Source organism: Neophocaena asiaeorientalis, unplaced genomic scaffold, assembly GCF_003031525.2.
Source record: "Neophocaena asiaeorientalis asiaeorientalis breed wild unplaced genomic scaffold, Neophocaena_asiaeorientalis_V1.1 scaffold629, whole genome shotgun sequence".
In the NCBI taxonomy this organism is placed as follows: Eukaryota; Metazoa; Chordata; class Mammalia; order Artiodactyla; family Phocoenidae; genus Neophocaena; species Neophocaena asiaeorientalis.
Window position 1 is genome coordinate 39,349 of NW_020175468.1, and position 13,485 is coordinate 52,833.

At 44.8% G+C, this 13,485-nt stretch overlaps 1 pseudogene; it reads right to left on the reverse strand.

Moving 5' to 3' along the window:
* Positions 1 to 4,342: 4,342 nt before the first annotated feature.
* Positions 4,343 to 5,367, reverse strand: LOC112415579 (L-lactate dehydrogenase A chain pseudogene; annotated as a pseudogene).
* Positions 5,368 to 13,485: the final 8,118 nt, after the last annotated feature.

Below are 13,485 nucleotides of genomic sequence, written 5' to 3' on the forward strand. Positions count from 1 at the left end.
GTGCTCTGTGGTGACCCAAATGGGAAGGAAATCCAAAAAAGAGGGGATATGTATACATATGGCTGATTCACTTTGCTGTACAGCAGAATCCGACAGTCTAGCAATGTAAAGAAACTATACTCCAAATAAAAAGTGCTACTTATACTTTTTATTAAAACTTTATCCAGGGCTTCCCTGGTGGCGCAGTGGTTGAGAGTCTGCGTGCCGATGCAGGGGACACGGGTTCGTGCCCCGGTCCGGGAGGATCCCACATGGCGCGGAGCGGCTGGGCCCGTGAACCATGGCCACTGAGCCTGCGCGTCCGGAGCCTGTGCTCCGCAACGGGAGAGGCCACAACAGTGAGAGGCCCACGTACCGCAAAAAAAAAAAACAAAAAAAAAAACTTTATCCATAAAATAAGACTATAATGATATATACTAAAAGGTTAATACCATCACCATCTTTTTTGAGTGGGATTAGAAATGATTTCCATTTTCTTCTTTTTGTCTGTATTCTCACATAGGCTTGATAGTACCTTTGCAATAAATATATACTCGATGAAAAAGAACTGCCACACACAGACACACACCCAATTTCACCAATGAATTCAGGGGTTAAGGGTTGCTCAGACTGAGAGTTTCTGGTCTAGTCTCTCATCTCTATGTTACGAGTGGGCTCCCTGAGGCCCAGAGGGGACACATTTCAGAAAGTCTGAACTGACTGAACAGAATCAGGTGGAAATGAATTCTGAGAAGGTCACCCGAAGGGCCTCTTCCTTTCAAGAGGTACCATGTGCTGACAGTTTTTTCTTACCCAGTCCCCTACTCCCTGACAAGAAATGTAAGGGGGTGAAGGACAACTGTCTGAGTCAAGTCACTGCCCCATGGCTGAATAGCAACTGAATATGGAAGTCACCTTATGATTCAAATAATTACAAAATTCACAAATCTTATAGCCAGTTTTTCAATTCTGATCCTTGTCTATGTAAGTCAAACAAACAAAATTTACATTTATTAGATTTTAAAGCCAGAAATCAATATATCACGACTTAATTGTCCACATCCAAAGAACTCACCACCCATCTGGACTCTGTTTCTCCCTTGTACCTGCACTACTACATCTTTACATTTCATTAGGTTTACCTGTCTCCCTATTCCTTTCTCTGTGGCCATCTTTTTCTTCCCTCTCTGTTTCCTCCCTCACGCCAGTCCTGCCCCACTCTGCGACCTGTTTCCCCTCCTGTTGCTCTCTCCGCCCAACCTTTCTGACTGTCCTAAATATCCGTATCTTTCTGCATCTTTCTTCCCAATCTCGGCCCCGTCTCTCATCCCCTGGTTACGGCGTTTCCATCCCAGCCACAGTCCCTTCCGCCCCAGTCTGTGGCACCACCAGGTGGCTGTACTTCCCATCGGCTCTCTCTTCCTCTGCTCTTCTAGTTCCTAGTTGTTCCTCTCTTGCTCTCCCAGAGCCACTTGGCTCTGAAGGCCAAGGTTCAAACTCCATTCTCTCCGGCCACTCTCTGCGTGAAGTGCCTCGCCACTGTATTGTCCTCCCTTCTACTGGTGATCCAGGGCCCCTCTTCCCACGGTGCAATGCCATGGGTTCTCCCCCATTCCTTCAACATCTCAGTTATTCCTACTTCTCTGTCAGTCGCTCCGTCTCTACTCCTCCTACTTCCCATCGCCCACGTGTTTCCAGAAATGGCGACTGAATAACATACCCGCCTAACGGAAAAGAGATATTTTCCAGCGGGTAGAATTCGGGAAGAAACAACACTGGGTGTCACACGGCTGGCCCAGGTCACCTCCCCCTTCGCGGGGTGAGGGGAAGGGCTGACTACGAAGGGGAGGCCGGGGGAGCAGAAGTATTGGCCCTTGGAGACGCGAGGACAGAAGGGCGGGGAGGGAGGGAGGGAGGGGGTCTCAGGAGAGGGGCGGGCTCTCCAGAACCCCAGGACCGGGGAGAGGACGCGGCCTGTCTGGGAGCGGGGCGGCCGGCGCTGCCCTCCAGGGGCCGCGAGGGCGAGGCTGGGGTCGCGAATCCACCTCGCGGAAGAGGACGTTACGGGGTGGGCCTGGGGGGGTGGTCACTGAAGGTTTGAAGCAGGAAAACGGCGCTAAAGACCGTGTCTACGTGGACTGAAGGCCGTAAAGCGAAGGGCAGGGACCAGCCTCAAAGCGATTTCAAGCCCAAAGGAAAACATACCCGACCTCTAACGGCGACGTCTGGATCTATTAGGTAGGAGGCCGGATGCTGGGATTTACGGTTCATAGTAACTCCGAAGCCAGGAGGTTGCAGTACGAGGAGCAGCGAAGCACAGATCTTCACTAGCGATGGGCAACTTACCTCTGCATCTTACTTCGTACCGTGACCTTCAAAACACGGCCCGTTTCCGGTTCCGCAGGTAACTACTAATTCGGGGGGAGAGGCGGGGCTCCCGGGGCGGGGCCTGGGCGGAGCAATGTGTGCGAGGGGCGGGGCCAGGAGAGAGCCCAGATGCTGGGATGGCCAGAGGGCGGGGCTGGCAGCAGGGAGCAGGGCAGTCACTTTCATTGAAAACTAAGACGTTTACTCTTAACTTAAAAACGGTTTAAATAAAAAGCTCCCCCACTCCGCCCCAAAACGGGTTGCTCTAAAGTCTCGTTAGTGAGGCTGAAGCAATTCAGAGCTCTGGAAACTTGGGTCTCCAAGTGGTAGCTGTGGGGCGGCGACTGGAGCCTGGAACATTTCCTGCAGTTAGAACTAATAAAAGCAATTCAGGAAACAAGAGCTGGACTTGTCTTTCTATTACAAACTAGAATGACAGAATTACAAAACTCTGGGTAGGATGGGCTTTTTCACACTGAAAACGCTACAGAACATTCTGTTTCTATTCCCTGCTCACTCAGGAGGCCAAACTCAACGCTCTGCTCATTTCCAGACAATCAGGGACTAGACCTGAGGTCTGAGACTGGTGAACTAAGGCATGTGATAATTCAGGGCACTAACCGTTGCTACAAAAAGAGCAATAAATTGTAGTATTCTTTTTTAGGTAAATTTTTTGATTGTTTTGCTTCTTTTTGCCTTTTAAAACCTGCTTTCCCCCGGAGTATAATAGAGAAATACTTGAGATACATCACTATTCAGTAAAGGTGTACCACAGAATTCTCTGCCTTAACGTATCTTGTGAAAAGATTAGGACAGTAAGTTTAGTTAGCATCCAGCATTTCATATAGATACAATAAAAAGAGAAAGAGAAACGTCGTATTCCTTTGATGAGAAGGCATTACCCCTTAAAATACTTCTCCTATTCTACACTTAATAATTTCCTTCAAATATCTTTGAGAAAAACTTCTTTATATCATAGTACACTTAAGTCAAACATAACTAACAATAATTTAATTGTAATTAGAAAGATTTTTATTTTGAAATTGTAACGTATTTTAGCTGTTTCCTTTTTTTAATATTTATTTTTTAAACCTTACTTTATTTTTGGCTGCATTGCATCTTCATGGCTGCACACGGGCTTCCTCTAGCTGATTCAAGCAGGGGCTACTCTTCGTTGCGATGTGCAGGCTTCTCATTGCAGTGGCTTCTCTTGTTGCGGAGCACAGGCTCTAGGCACACAGGCTCAGTAGTTGTGGCTCACGGGCTCTAGAGTGCAGGCTCAGTAGTTGTGTCTCTCAGGCTGTAGAGTGCAGGCTCAGTAGTTGTGGCACATGGGCTTAGCTGCTCAGTGGCATGTGAGATCTTCCCAGACCAGGGATCAAACCCGTGTCTCCCGCATTGGCAGGTGGATTCTTTTTTTTTTTTTTCCCCCACTGTTGAAGGTTTATTTATTGTTTTAGTTGGTATAACACTTAGACAGTTGGCTGCATTATTTATGTAGATCTTTCTTTTTTACATTACGTGGCAATGTACACTATTCTGATACATATAGTACATAAAATAAGATTCTTTAGAACAGTCATGCACAAGACATACAATACTGGGTTTATAATCAATCCCAGAATGTGATTAATTGGAGAAAAAAAGTTGGATTAGGCATCTTGGCTAAAGGAACCAGAAGTTATATAACACGAGTTAAATACACATCTGGTTTGAAGGGCAACTGCAGCATCTGCGACACCGTCAGTGGTACCACTTGAGGAAGTAGAGCTATTTTGCACGAACCAATTTAGGAACACACAAGATAAGTGCCATGCAGCATCAGGATACAGCTGCAGGGTTTCATGAACCATTCCTATTGCTAATGTTAGGAAACTGATGTTTTTCCTAGGCTGTCTTAACATTACTGCTTTAGTCACAGATCAGATATAAAGGACAATATGCACCACCCTCAACTGAAATCCTGTTGTAGCCTAGACAGTGAAGTGGTATATTAGACTTTAAAACTGCAGCTCTTTCTGGATCCCCCAAAGTGTATCTGCGCTCTTCTTCAAACAGGCCTGTTCCTCAGGAGTCAGAGTCACTTTCACAACATCTGAGGTTCCATTCTGTCCCAAGATGCAAGGAACACTAAGGAACACGTCCTCTTTCATTCCATAGAAACCCTTAAGCATGGTGGGAATCAGATGTACCCGCCTAAGATTCTTCATTATACTTTCTGCCAAATCTGCCACAGACAGTCCAGTGGGCCAGGATGTGTTCGTAGCCTTTCAGTCTGATCACCTCAAAAGCACTGTTTGTGAACTGCCTTCCACTGTTCCTTATCTGCATCAGTGCCTAATTCGGGGTGCAGATTCTTCAGGGAGACACCAGCAACATTCACTCCACTCCATACAGGCACACCAGAGTCTCCATGCTCCCCAAGGATCCACCCATGACAGCTTAATGGGTGAATTCCCAGCCTTTCCCCCATGAGGTAACAGAACCGGGCTGAATCCAAATTGCAACCGCTTCCAATAACACGGTTTTTGGGAAAGCTGCTTATCTTCCAAGCTGCATAGGTCAAGGTATCCACTGGATTGGAAACAACAAGCAACTTGCAGTTTGGGCTGTATTTTACAACATTAGGAATGATGAATTTAAAGATGTTCACATTACACTGGACCAAATTAAGACGGCTTTCTCCCTCTTGCTGGCATGCCCCAGCTGTGATAATAACCAGCCTGGAGTTTGTTGTTACATTATAGTCTTTGCCAGAGACGACTTCTGGTGTTCTGAGGAAAAGGCTGCCATGTTGGAGATCCATCATCTCTCCCTTCAGTTTGTCTTCTATGACATCAACAAGAGCAATTTCATCTGCCAAGTCCTTCATTAAGGTACTGATGGCACAGGCCATGCCAACAGCACCAACACCAGCCACTGTAATCTTATTCTGGGGGACATGTTCTTCCTTAATAAGATTCTGAATCAGCTGATCCTTGAGAGTTGCCATACTGGACTTAGAACCGAAAGGAATCAGGAGTGCACGTCGGGCGGGCTGGACTCGGAATTGGCGGTAGCTGCTCGGGTAACTCCGAGTGGGGAGCGGGAGGGGCCTTAAATAAAACCGCGAGGCTGACGTCAGGGGGGAGCCGGGAGGACGTGCGGGAACCCACCGGCAGGCGGATTCTTAACCACTGCGCCACCAGGGAAGCCCTAATATTGATTGTCTGATTGATTGATTTGGTTGTGCCAGGTCTTTAGTTGCAGCAACTCCTTAGTTGCGGCTTGCAGGCTCCTTAGTTGTGGCATGCAAACTCTTAGTTGAAGCATATACGTGGGGTCTAGTTCCCTGAGCAGGGATGGAACCCAGGCCGCCTGCATTGGAAGCGCAGAGCATTAACCACTCCGCCACCAAGGAAGTCCCTAGGTCTTTGTTTCTATTTTTGAAAGTTCTGTTATGTGTGGATGAGAAAGTTTGTAACGTATACAGTCTTCAGAGGAAATTAAGATTAGTTTCATCTAAAGACTAATCATTTTTACAATGTTTTAAGGGCATTTTATAGGGAGATATATTCTCTTTAATAATACAAACCCTAAAGAAATTAAAACTAGGCTATCAGCTATGCAAAAACTTCATTTCAACCCTCGATATATTTATGGAAGTAACTGATAACACCTACAATGTATGTTTTGTCACACGCCTACATGATGATATTTACATAGGGAAATAACCTAATTACAATATTTTCAGGTAAACAAATAACCTGCCACAATTCACCCTTATGAAACAGATCGTTTTGAGTAATTACTTTGAATTACAGACTACATTTTTTTTTGGGGGGGGGGTACGCGGGCCTCTCACTGCTGTGGCCTCTCCCATCGCGGAGCACAGGCTCCAGACGCGCAGGCTCAGCGGCCATGGCTCACGGGCCTAGCCGCTCCGCCGCATGTGGGATCTTCCCGGACTGGGGCACGAACCCCTGTCCCCTGCATCGGCAGGCGGACTCTCAACCACTGCGCCACCAGGGAAGCCCCCAGACTACATTTTTAATTTGAAAATCGCCACCACCCAGAAAACAAATCTAAAATCACAGATGGTGGCCAGGAGAGGCTAGGTAAAATACTCCATAATACGGTGATCTCAGCATTTATTTGGTGTAGGCAACTGGCCAACAGGGATCTCGATCTGACTCAAGCCTTTCCCCTGACAACACATCCTATGGAACAGCCCACAGAGTCACAGCAAGTTTAAGTTCCTGTTATGACTGACTCCCCCAGCTGCCCTTGTGATAACCATTTTCCCCTGTCAGCCAAGGCTTTCGCCTGGTTCTTCTTTGGATGAGACACGCTTCCAACAAGGAAGCCTACCAATTCCTGTTTTTTTGGTTTGCACTGACAAATGCAGCCTGAACCCAAGAAGCCAAAACATTTCATCCACGGACCCTAACGAAGGTACGTGCCTCAGGGCATGCCCCATGCTCTCTGCCTGCACCCTTCCTTGAATTCTGACGTGTTCCCTCCAGCTGTATCTTGTACCTCCTCCAGGACCTGTGAGTAATAAACGCCTCCATTTCATGTTCCCTTGCAGTCTTTTACTGAGTTGCGGCTCAACCATCGGTATCAAGAGGCTCTAGTTAACAAATGCTAAATTTAAAAAGTCACAAGAGGGATATTAGACAATTCTATCAACTGTATGAAGAATAATTAACAGTAATTCTATACAATTATATTGTTCCTTGTTCTCTGTCGTGTGTGTGTGTGTGTTTGTGTGTGTGTACACGCGAAGGTCTCACACAGGTAGGGAGAGGACCGTAGAGGAACCAGCACTGGCCTGGCAGCAAGAAAGTAGCGGCTACAGCTTCCCAAGGACGTGCCTCTGTACTGCTGACCACCGTGGTGTTGCTGGCCCTCTGATTTTTGGAATAAATTTTCCCTACATCCAAGAAGTTACTGGCCTCTCTCAAATTGTGTCCACTGACACACACCTACCAGAATCTATCTAATGAAAACCTTCTGCCATTTGAAGTTTATACTCATGATTTCCTTTCAGGATTCAAATGAACTTACAAACTCTCATGGGGTCCAACACAGCCTCCATACAACCCATAATGATCCACTCCATCCTGCTATAAAATACCAGAAAACATTCCAAACTCTAATAAATCATGCCTGAGGAAAAAATACATATGAAGACACCTAAGGAAACACTACATGCAAAACACCATATTTTCATACATAGTGGCCACAGACCAAACACTGTCATCTCCAAAAACTACATAAAAGAGATGTATCCAGTGTTGCACATGCCACAGAGAGACCCCACCATTTCCCAAGGAAACACTCCAAATTCTCTCTTTCTTACCTTTTGTATCAGTGCATCTGAAACTTTATTTGCAACACAAAATACTAAAAAATACAAAAGGTAACCCACAAAATGATCTCTGAACTTTTCCCTATATTACTCTAAAAATAGCAGTGATTCCCTCCCCATGCCCGCCCCTGGACAAGGAAGGATTTATTACTTGCAGCAATTAATAACGACACCAGAGTTCTTTCCCAAAGCAGTGCCCCTGTACAATGATCCTTGATCTCCCAAAAGACCGACACAAGTCACTTGTGGAGTGGATGCTGTAGGGCACCCTCTAGCTCCATCGCCTGAGGACAAGGCACCCATCCTCCTGCACTGAAGGATTCCTGCAGGCTCAGCTCAGGGAACACATCTAACATTGGAGAAAAAATGTTTTTCTCTGCCTAAATCCACTGCCTTCTTTCTTCCCAAGGTATGACCATGAAATATCCGAATAAACAAATGCACGTAAACCTCAGTGTCAGCAGCTATGTGCCAGGGAACCTGAGCTAAGACACTATGGCACCTCAAACCATGCAACGCCCCCCACAACTACCCATAAACCCAATTCCAGGTGCTCCAGCCAGAAGTGAGACACCCTTCGCCAACAGCTCCACACACCCTTTGAGCCCACAAGGGACAGGTGCACACATCTTGATGCCCCGACTTGCGGCCATGTCTCTGCTGCAGAGCCCTACAGGCTTCCCTCCGATTTCCCCAATTTTCTACCTGTTCCCAAAGCACTCATGGGCAAACAAGGCTGAAAGACACAAGGACCTCTCAGTAAAGCCATCACAACAGGAATACACACAAAGTGCCACCTAAAGGACACTGGCCATTCAGTATGAAGGTTAAGAAGTCGGCCCTCCTGGGAGAACTGACCCGCAACTGGGGTTGTTATGAAGTCCAGTGACAAAGGCATTTGAGTATAGTGAGGAAATCTCCAAGACAGACGGTTCCCAGGGTTTTTATCTCCTGTTCTCCCCACTCACAGGTAATTAAAAGATACCCTAGCTCATTGAGGGGGGCCTCCTACATGCCCCCTTAGGTGCCCAACATCTGCACCCTTAGCACAGTGAAATCACTATCGCTGACTTTGTGCAGATGACCTGCCAGAAGGCAAAGCTCCTGTCCAAGGTGGTGACTGGTCCCTGGATGTGCACAGCCTGGAACACCTGGGGGCTACAGTAAAGCAGTGACAGAGCACACTAAACATGGGGACAACTCAGGACACTGCATGAGGACACCAGTTCTGTAGGGCTTTTTAGGACTGCCTACATCTTTTCCTCCCATCCTGGGAGGAAAAGAAACACGGTGCACCCTTCAACGAATGGAAAAGGGGAGACTCCAAATGATCAATGGAAAAAGGCATTTCTGATGGGGGGGTTGACACAGGGGCATTAAACTCTGGTGAATGTGACAGAGATTGGCTGGAGGGGATGATGGGGACCTCTCAGAACCTAGAACTGAAGGAGGACAAAGGGCCTGAGCCATGGTAACTTAAAGGCAAAAGGTTAAAACAGGAACTAAGATCTGACACAGAAAAGGCACCCCAGGAAGGACCCTGAGTCAGACCAAAAATGGAGCAAGCCAGATGACTGGCCAGAGACAACCCAGAAACTAACCCCACGACCATCAACCTGAGACTGAGAGCCACATGACAGAGCCGTCCTCCTGGGGTCCCTTACTCTGATGCTCTTCACTCAGGCACCCCTTCCCAACAAAGTCTTTTGCTTTGTCAGTACGTGTGTCTCCTCGGACAATTCGTTTCCGAGTGTTAGACAAGGGCCCACTCTTGGGTCCTGGAAGGGGTCTTCCTTCCTGCATCAAAAGCATGAACGCTACACATGCACATTTTTACCAAGTGGGTTGAACAAACTAAAATTAATCCAGAATTACAGTGGCCATTATGACTATCATTCCATCTCCCAACACTCGTTTTCCTTAAGACTAAATCTGAAGATTGCAGTTCTAAAATTAAACAAGACGAATGGTATATTTATTTTCATGGGTACCTGGAAGCTTCCAAACAGGAATAAAATTCAAAAATTGCCTCTTTGCGAAACACTTTCTGAACTGACCAAACCAACCAAAAAGCTAGAAATGAACAAAATAGCTTCTGAAGCCTTATGCTGCGAGTCTTTTCCTCCCCCAACTTGACAACTTGTGTGTTTTCTCAGAACCCTTTGTTTCAGACTCCACCATACAACAGTGGGAACCTTAGCAGGGCAGGAAGGATTCAGCACAGTAAACTCTTACACAGAGACCAGCAAGGCAGTTTTCCCACACTTTCCTTCAAGTCACTGTGGCCTCTGGTGAGACGCTCAGCTGGACCCAACAATCCCCTCCAGGTCACAGACCAGCCCTGATCCATCCCCACGCAGAGCAGAGTCCCCTCACCCTCAGCCCAGATCTCAGCCCTCAGGAACGGGGGGACTCAGTCACGGTGCTCAATGGTACATACAGATTAGAACATACTAGAGATCCTTATTATTTACAAAATGCCTCATCCATCTAATGTGAAGACTGCATTGAGCACCACTGACGGACAAACTGATAACGAAAATGTGGTGTATATATATAGAATGCAATATTGCTCAGAAATGTTGCCATTTGCAACAACACCGATGGCTCTAGAACGTACTATGCTAAGTGAAAAAAGTCAGACAAAAACAAGTACCACACGGTTTCACTTATATATGGCATTAAAAAAAAAAGTGGAATACAGTGAAGAGAGACTGGTAGAACAAACATATGATTTTGAGAAAGGGGTAAAGGGGTGAGATAAGAGGGGCATATTTCAGGGACTTCCCTGGTGGTCCAGTGGCTAAGACTCCATGCTTCTACTGCAGGGGGTTCGGTTTAGATCTCTGGTCAGGGAACTAAGATCCTCCATGCCAGGCGGTACGGCCAAAAGAAAAAAAAAAAAGTTAAGAGGATCACATTTAAAACTGCACAATAGATAGGTCACAGTGATGTAACATACAGCATAAAGAATATGGTCTATAACGTCATAATAATTTTGTTTGGGGACAAGATGGCTACTAGACTCATTGTGGTGATCATTTCATAATGTATACAAATATTAAAACAGCGCATAGTGCACCTGAAACATTATATTGTACATCACCTGTATTCCAATTAGAAATAAAAAGAGAGGGAACTCCCTGGAGGTCCAGTGGTCAGGACTCGGCGCTTTCACTGCTGAGGGCCCGGGTTCAATACCCGGTTGGGGAACTAAGATCCCACAGGCCATGCCGTATGGCCAAAAAACAAACAAACAAAAAAATTTTTTAAAATAAAAACAAACTCCATTGTGGAGAGATACCATATAAAACTAATGTATGCGGCAAAGCCAGGAACCAGGGCTCATACCTCACTTGGTATCAGAATATACATTTTTGAGAAAAAAACACACAAATATATGGCAAAGCTGATCCAAATTTTAAGCCTTCTGGAACATAATAGAATTCTTTCCAGAAATTTGACAAATGTAATGAGTGTGATCAACTTTGTAAACAATACACAGCTTTGTGGTCATGGAAGCATTCATATAATATGGAAACGGTACAAGTGAGTCAAGGCCTTTCAGCAATTACCTCAGCATACGCCACGAAGAATTCATACTAGAAAGAAATGACAAATGTAATGGAGATAAATGTTCAAACAATGCTCTCAATGGACTTAACGCTAAGAAAGTTTACACTCAGGGGAACTAGGTTCATTACTTATAAAGATCAACCAAAAAAAAAAAAAAAAAAATTAAGAAGATCAACCAGGATCAGATAGGACTCGGTGCTTTCACTGCCATGGCCTGGGTTCAATCCCTGGTCAGGGAACTGAGATCCTGCAAGCAGCATGGAACAACAGGAAGGAAAAAAAAAGGCTACTTGAAAAAAAAAATAAAACTAGAGACTGTAATAGAGTGAAGTCAGAAAGAGAAAAACAAATACCGTGTATTAACGCATATATGTGGAACCTAGAAAAATGGTACAGATGAACCGGTTTGCAGGACAGAGATAGAGACACAGATGTAGAGAACAAATGTATGGACACCAAAGGGGGAAAGTGGCGGGGGGAGGGTGGTGGTGGTGTGATGAATTGGGAGATTGCGATTGATACGTATACACTAATATGTATAAAATGGACAACTAATAAGAACCTGCTGTATAAAAAAAAAACTCATGAGATGGTGTCTATCAATGAAGCAAGGATACCCGTGGAAAAGTCTAATTATCTGCAAATTATTAAATGTTTTTATTCAATTATTTGAAGTTTCTTGAAAACGGTGTATTCTTATTAACGACCTATAACCTGAAGTTTGAAATCTGCTGTTATTCTTTCGTTACTCGCTATTCTTTTATGACCATGATGGTTTTAGGGAAGGGATGGGTAAGATGAAAGGACCTACTTCATTAGGTGGGATTTATTCATACCCAGATTACTGTGAAAAACTAGGACACTCACTTTAAGGTGCAATGTTATAAATAAACTTGACAGCATGGGGAGGGGCAGAGTATAGATATAAAGCTATTATCTGAAATATAGTGCTTTTTGCGGTCATTGCCCCTTCTCTAGATTTGCTGTGACTGAGGGCTATTGTTGATGATTATAGGAAAGGGTTACCCCACCAGATGATCGTGAAACACAGGACAACTGGACACTGAGAGAATGAAGTTTTCTTGAGTATCACGATGGCAGAAAAAATGGAGGGGAACAATGGTCTTCTGTCCTCTTAAAAGGGAATAGCTGTTGTATATCATTTATTAATGAAAATTAGTATTATTTCTAGACGCTGAAGACATGGTGTTACAGAAGATAGTTTAATGAAAGGAACTAGAGTAAAGCATGCTTGTGAGGGATTCAAAAATTAATGTAATGTAAACTTTCCTTTATAATCCTGAATGAGTCATAAGCTTTCTATTGACCCCAGAGTATCCCACCTCTTTGGGGCACTTCATAATACATAATACGTCGTTAGGTTCTCTAGGTTGAGGGGCATCTAAACAATTTCTTTCCATGTTATATATAAAATGACATTCAACTTTGGAAATATATATTCATAATCTGCATTTGACTTATGAACTCCTAAGTGTATCCCTGATTATTTCTGGGACTACTATGAAAATGCCAAGTCGGTGAAACTTCAGATTCAAGCTCCCTACAAACTGCCTCTCCTTACCTGAATATACACAAGATTATATTTTTACAAGCCTTTTTTAGTGCTGAAGTTAGACCCATGGTTTGCATACCTACATGAAATGAAAATAGAAATATAGTAAGCATATGAAAACTATGAGGAAATAAAAGAACATTGCATAAATAAGGATTAAAAGGACACAATCTATCTTTTGTGTTGCAGTGCTCAGAGAAATAACCGGAAAAGATCAAGGTTCATGAGTTTCCTCTAAGAATGAACATACACAATGGGATTTATAAATTATAAATTTCACGTATGCACTCTCCAAAATATTTGTTGGGTTTTTTTTAAGGATTTTTTAAAAGGGTATTTTTTTTTAAATACATTTAATTATTTTTGACTGCGTTGGGTCTTCGTTGCTGCGTGCGGGCTTCTCATTGCGGTGGCTTCTCTTGTTGTGGAGCATGGGCTCTAAGCATGCAGGCTTCAGTAGTTGTGGTGCACAGGCTTAGTAGTTGTGGCTCGCAGGCTTTAGAGCACAGGCTCAGTAGTTGGGGCGCACAGGACTAGTTGCTCTGAAGAACTGGGATCTTCCCAGACCAGCGCTTGAACCCACGTCCCCTGAACTGGCAGGCAAATTCTTACCCACTGCACCACCAGGGAAGCCCTA